Raw genomic sequence first — 7341 nt, 5'->3', positions numbered from 1 at the left:
GAGTTATTGTGCTTCCATTGCTGTTGTTCCCATTCTCCTGAAGGAAAAACTTGAAAATCTCATCACTGAAAAGGTAAAAAATTGTTGTTTTGTAGTGGATTGCTATCAAATCAGTCTGGGCCATTCCAAAATTTGTTTAAAAATGAATAAATGCTGCTTTGTGGGATCCTTAAATGATCACTAAAGTGGGACTTTTGAGCATCTGAGTATCCATATCCAATCCTTTTCAATAATGATTGAATACTTTTAACCTACTGTAATACTGTTATTCTATGAATATGGAAAATGTGCCAAACAATTTCTTAGATGCAGGGTTTTAATTATGCTGGGCTGAGTTGGGCGGAGGCCACCAAATTCTAAAAAAAATTTCCACCCACCCTAAAGCTTATTTTAAGGCCTTCCATCCAGTCTAATTTCAACTAGTCACCAACCTTAAAGCTCTGATAAATGATAAAAGCCCAAACTCTCATAGTACACATTTTTTGTTTTATTTTGCAGGAAGATTCACCGATGAGTCTTTACATACATCAAGATAATGATGTATACACCGTCATGTTGGAGGGAGAGAGGATATTTTCAAGTTCCCATTTATTATCCTCTTTTGAAATTTATTTGGCATGCTATTATGTTTTTAACATATCTTACCCAAAGCCCCTAAAAAAACTCTTCAATTTTTTCAAAGACCTGTCCTGGATATCCAGGACAAGGAAAAAGTACATCCAAGTGTGTATGCACTACTAGATAAGCTAAATTAATGTAGGCAGGTGTACATTCATTACTAATGTTTTTAGATACTAAATGCCCTGGATGCATTGCGTTTTTAAAGGGGCCATTTATTAGAAGATATTTGTCAAATTGAAAGAAACTTTATGCCTAGGCTTGTTTTTAGGTAGGCTTAAACCTGTGATATATTACTGTTTCTTCATTTGATTATGCTGGACAGATGTAGATGAGTCACCCACCCAAAAAACTTAAATTTGTTTATTGCAAAAATCCCCACTTTATCTACACCTAGTAGAATGATTTCGCTTCTAATAATATCAGTTTACAATAAAAACAATTCAGGACGGGAAGATGTGAATAGCATTTATATTGAGAAGTTGACAACAATACTAACTACATATAGGTTTGACAAGTTCATGATTAGATTGACAAAATGATGACAAGATTGTGAGAAGGTAATGACGAGATTGTGACAAGTTGATGACGAGATTGTGACAAGTTGATGACAAGATTCAAACTGGTCAAGATGACAAGTGAATTCTTGTGAATACAGGCACCCGAGCAAAACAAGTTTTATCTTGTCAACATGACAAGAATTTGTTTTCAGTGTATGCATAACCGAAAAACTTCACATAATATATTCAGACAAACAGTCAATACTAAACAAAAGAACCGAGCTATTGTCTAAATGCAGGCACAACAACAAAGACTTACTTAAAAACAATTAACTCATTTGCATTTTCACCTGCCTTAGAATTCATATACTCACACAATCCTTGTATTCTCTCACTCCTGAAGATTGCATTAGCATGAAACAGTCTGTAGATATTCTATCACTCCTGAAGATTATACCCAGTTCTACAAGTTCTACATTTTCAATATTTACGCTCTGCATTATAACGTGTATCGAGCACTGTACGTTGCTAGTATTGCCAACTACATTTATTCATTATATATATATATATACAAAAATGAACTTGGCTTACTTCGACGTTCATCCAGAACGTCGAATTCAAGGATTGCAACTCTGAATTTCAAAAGAAATTATCACAAGATGTTAAAAATATCAAGAATGATGACAAGCTACAGTAATAATAGGCGCTGATAAAACCACCAACTTTTAACGGATGGACACACCATCGTACAACAAACTACTAGAGAGCAATATAACTAAATCATACAAGAAAGCTCATAGGAATACGGCAACCAAGATCCTAGCCGAAGAAAAGAAAATCGTATCACAACTTAATTTAGATAACAGGATTGAATGTACAGCAGAAAAGGATGCATTTGTGACTCTAAAGGATCACAAACCAAACTTCAACAACAGCCCTTCATGCAGATTAATTAACCCATCAAAATCGGAAATCGGCATCGTAAGCAAGCAAATCCTAGAAAGAATAAACAAAAAGGTAATAACATCTACTAAATTAAATCAATGGAAAAGCACCGACTCTGTAATCACTGGTATCGAAACATCCCCAACAAAAATAATCACTCGTTCATATGCTTTGACATTATTGATTTTTATCCGTCTATATCAGAAGATCTACTATCAAAGGCAATAGAATTTGCATCAGAATATGACACCATCACCGACCAGGAGAAAAACATCATCTTCCAAGCCAAGAAATCTTTGCTATTTCATATATATATATATAATATACAGTATATTATATATATTATATGTATAGCTATTTGTACACTGTTATAATTATTTATCTATTTGTATAATACATTACATATTAAAATTAAGTAGTAATTACCAGTATGTTTTCTGAAATTTCTTTATTGTGATTATAATTTGTAGACAAAGCATTCTGTGACATAGTAATGAACAAACAGAAAGACAATGGTGACATCAGCGATATTTGTCAGGTAACAGAGTACTGTATAACAGAATTCAGCAAGTGGGCTCAGGGAATGAAGTTATTTTAGCATTCACTGACTCGAAGCGCATTAAGATCCTCAAGAAACTAAGGAACAGATTTGTAATCCTCAAACCCGACAAAGGTAATGTCGTTGTACTCTTAAAACACGTTGATTACATCCAGTCACTTTATGATTTATTCAGCGATCCAAATAAGTTCAAGAAGATTACCGACTGCAAACTAACAACACAACAGCAAACTTTACAAACCTATCTCCGAACTATCTACAACCATGGTGAAATAACCAGCGAAGAATATAAGAGCATACGACCAACCTCTACCAGACCAGCACGTGCTCATGGATTACGAAAAATACACAAAGATTTTGAGTCCATTCTGCCATTACGTCCAATAATTAACACGACCGGCACAGCCTTCTATCCAGTAGCACAATTCCTTACACGATTACTGAACCCACTGGCCAGCAATGACTATGTACTTAAAGATTCTTTTGACGCATCTGAACGCATAAAGAATATACCTATAGATCTCTACAATCAAAGTCTCCAATCCATTTCCTTTGACGTTCAGTCATTATTTACTAATGTGCCACTTACTAAAACTATTGATGTTATATACTGGGCAGAATTTATAATCAAAAACTCATTACTACTACTCTTAAGAAAAACACTCTACGTAAGCTAATTAGAGATACTTGTACCACAACCATTTTCTCTTGCAATAATGCGTATTACAAACAAATTGATGGTGTGTCCATGGGCTCGCCCCTTGGGCCAGTCCTATCTAATATCATAATGACGGAGTTAGAAAACACTGTTATTCCTAACCTTGAACAGTCTGGTATTATTAAGTTCTATGCCCGTTTTGTAGATGATACATTAGTTCTTGCTAAGCCCTCTGATTTTAAACTCATTTTAGATTCTCTTAATTCTTTTCATCCTTTACTTAAGTTTACATTTGAAGCATTTGATACTTGCAAGTATGTACATTTTCTTGATTTAAACTTCAATTATCGCAATGAAATAAGTATTCACAGAAAGAAAACACACACTGGTCAGTATGTAAACTTTGAAAGTTTTGTCCATTTTAATCATAAAGTGTCATGGATTTGAAGCTTATTTTCTAGGGCTAAGAAATTATGTAACCCAGGTGACTGTCTTATCAATGAAACTAACAATACAGTATTAAGAAATTCATGTCTTGGAATGGTTTTCCTAGACAATTAGCTAGCAAGCTTTTGGATAAATTTGCTTCTGATACTCCTAAGCCTAATGATGTTAATGATGACAATGAAAATGTTAGTAAGGATATTACTAAAATTTGGGTACATTTTCCATACCTTGGTCGTCAAGGAGAAATACTCCTTCGTAGATGTACTGGCAATGTCAAAAGTAATCTAACTAAAGATGTTAAATTCATTACTTTATGGAAAACTAAAAAAATATCATATTTCACTTCAACCAAAGATGTAACGCCTAACGAATATCGTACTGTAGTTCTAGTTCTGTTGTATATCATTTTAAATGCCCTAGCTGTGAATGCGACTATATTGGTAAGACAGACAGGTGCCTTATAACTAGAGTATCTGAACATTCTACTGTCTCTAACAGTGTCATACACAATCATATTGAGTCTTGCGATGCTTTTCAATATATTTTAAAACTTCATAATTTGCCTAACACAATTAAAGATGATTTCATTGTTAATTTCAAATCTCTAATATATTCTAACACTGTAATAATTGATAGTTCTCCTAACTGGTCCCATTTACTATTTTAAAGAAGCCCTTGCTATCCATCGCCTTAACCCTAATTTGAACTGTCGTCTCAAAGCATCAGGAGAGTTGAAATTGTTTATCTAATGTAATCTAACCTCTCTCTCATAATCACCATTATGCTTAATCACCATTGTTATTGTACTAGCTTTTAATCCCCTCATTTAAATATTGTAGCATTTTTTGAAATCACTGTCTAAGTTTTCTCATTCTTGATGATGACCCAATAAAGGTCGAAACATTGAATCATGGCCTCCCTCTCTTTATTCGGAGTAACGTTCATTTTATGTTATTTAAACATAATCAGTGCATCTGAAGGTCTGCAATCATTGCTTTCTTAATTTCCTCAGGTATGTTGTTGTCTTGCCCGTGGTCGTTGACCGTTGTCACGCCCTGAAAAGAAAGTTAGCAAAGACCAAGTCTGAAAACACAAGCCTTATAGCAAAAATAGGTAGACTCCATCGTAAGAAGTCAGACAAGAAAGGCTGCAAAACAAGCACCCAGTACACCTGTCTGAGAGGCGCATCAACTTTTAAAAAATGTAGGGGTAACCCCTAAATAGTCTGTTGTCAAAAAAAGTTGTCTAAAATGTCTAGGAAATACATTTAGCGGAAGAAAGAGTCACAGTAAGTACACAGTAAGCAAAAAGCAAGCGCATTTAAGCATCGTAGGATTTTTAAAACGGCCCAACAACTCTAGTCAGCTTCCAGGAAAAAAAGATCAAGTTAGGGGTCATGTCAGGTATGGCCTTACCGACACAATGCAGAATATATACACCAAATTCCAATACTTGTTCAGTGGACCAACATAAATCAGTGCCTTTGTCAATTGTGTGCTAACATGTCATTGTGAATAAATGCTACAAAGGTCTTCCCTAGTTATGGGCAGTCTGTCACTGACATCAGGGGCAGATTTAGGGGGGGGGGAAAGAAAAAGAAAAAATGATAGCCCAGAACACCTCAAATGTTATTTTCGGGCGTCTAGAACAAAAAATTTCGCGGACGCATGCCCCCGGACCCCCTAGGACATTGTTGTCTCGATTGGCCCAAATTTCGGCCCCCCCTCCTTTCGGTTCCCCCTTTTGGACCATGTCAAATTCAGAATCCAAACTCAATGGAATTCTGCTAAGTTACCTACAAACAGTGCTGTAGGGTGGAATGTGGCCTACAATGGGAAAATGATAAAAAAAGATGAAGCGGATCAATATCACCCAGTCCCAGGCGGGAACTTACTTAACTATAGAATGCATTGTTGGCATATTGAGGCACAATATGCCCAGTTACGTGTCGTTAAAACAAAGATGGAGCACATGATGGAAGCAACGGTACAGTGTGATTATGCAGAGAACTGGAAGTATTCATTCATTCATTCAAATAAACTTTTATTTCTGCATAATCATAGGTACAATATAAACAATTCAAAGGATAAGAATAAAAAATAGTTGAAGAGGGCATAGCCAAAAAAGCAAGTGCTTGTGTGACGCAAGCCCGAAAACAAGTAAAAAAGTTATAATAATACTAATAATAATTAAGATCTGAACAATAACAGCAGACAGTAGACAAAAAAAAACTGGTTACAAGAAGAAAAGGACAAAAAAGAGACAAAAAAACAAAACTGATCGTCTACAGGACAAAAATTTATTTGGGTTTTAATTTTTGTAACTAGAAATTAGGTGATTCTTAAGATTTAAGGAAAAGCTTTTCTTCAATTCACAGTTTTTTATATGGTCAGTTAGATTGTTCCATAGTTTGGGTCCGCTAAATCTAATATTATGCTGAAAAGAAGTCTTTTTATGCTGGGAATATGCAATCTGAGTGCAGATCTAGTACGGTAGGAGTGGTAAAATGAGTTTGGGTGGAATAAGCTACAGAATTGAGGGAGGTATAAGGATTTAGTTGAAGAATAAACAAAACTGCATTGTTGAAGTACATTTATGTCTTTAAGTTTGAGTAAGTTGAGGGACGTAAATAACAGGTCAGTGTGAGCTAGTGGTGAAGCGCCTGCTATTGTGGAGAAATGGTATAGCGCCACCTAGAGATGGCCAGAGTGAATGGGAAGAAGGAAAGAATAAATGTTAATGTTGAAAATGGAGGATGTATCTCGTCTCGTGATTCACATATGTCAGCAGTTTTGAGGGATCCCGTGACACTTGGTGGAAGACCCGGGCATCTGCTGCATTCAAACAGTAAATATTTATTCTGTCGATAATGACAGCCGCCGCAAACAACAGTTTTAGACCACCTGCGTTCACAGGGGTACCCACTCAAGACGTGGAGCAATGGCTGGACGTCTTCAAAAAGTATGCGGAATTTGCCAACTGGGATGAGCACAGGAAATATAGCGGGCTGAAAAACATATTACAAGAAAACGCAGGTCAGTGGCTGCGCTGCATTAACCTTGAGCAAATAGCAACATACGAACAGTTAAAAGGAAGAAATACAGGCGTTAAAAGAACTACAGACGTTAAAGGGGGGGGGGGGAGGTCAGTTAAAGGACTAGAATAATATAGAAATAAGAAGTACCGTAGGGAATATTAAGTTAGCCTTTACACAAGAAGTTGTTCTTGCCTGGAGTTATATCACATATTCATTACGTTAAGTTTGGGTATAGCGAATAAGAAACAGTTCATTCTAATGTATTGCCTTCCTATTTATCAGGCATTTTCATACAGTTGGGATGAAGAATTGTAGTGATTTTGTAAAGTGTCTTTATAATCTCATAAATAATAGATAAGCCGTACTAGTCTAATATATAATAGAAAATAAAACTCAGGATATTCAGTACTTTTATGACAGTACACAAGCTTTCGTGCACACAGTGCACTTCTTCAGGTGAATGTGAAGTTAACATAAACTTGGTGTATAGACCTAAGCAAGTTTATAATCTCATGTATTACTCTGTGTGCTAGATGAGCACCGGTTCTACCTATATGAGTGCATACAGTATAAAGTA

At 35.6% G+C, this 7341-nt stretch overlaps 1 long non-coding RNA gene across 1 annotated transcript; it reads left to right on the top strand.

The window, feature by feature from the left end:
• LOC117125470 lies at window positions 1–632 on the top strand. Its single transcript, XR_004448129.1, has 2 exons — window positions 1–73; window positions 499–632. It is a non-coding gene; the product is annotated as an uncharacterized LOC117125470 (long non-coding RNA).
• The last annotated feature ends 6709 nt before the right edge of the window (window positions 633–7341 follow it).

This window comes from Anneissia japonica, unplaced genomic scaffold (genome assembly GCF_011630105.1).
Source record: "Anneissia japonica isolate Jap-2015-1 unplaced genomic scaffold, ASM1163010v1 scaffold1467_len401143_cov160, whole genome shotgun sequence".
Classification (NCBI taxonomy): Eukaryota; Metazoa; Echinodermata; class Crinoidea; order Comatulida; family Comatulidae; genus Anneissia; species Anneissia japonica.
This window is presented reverse-complemented; position numbering and strand designations above follow the sequence as displayed.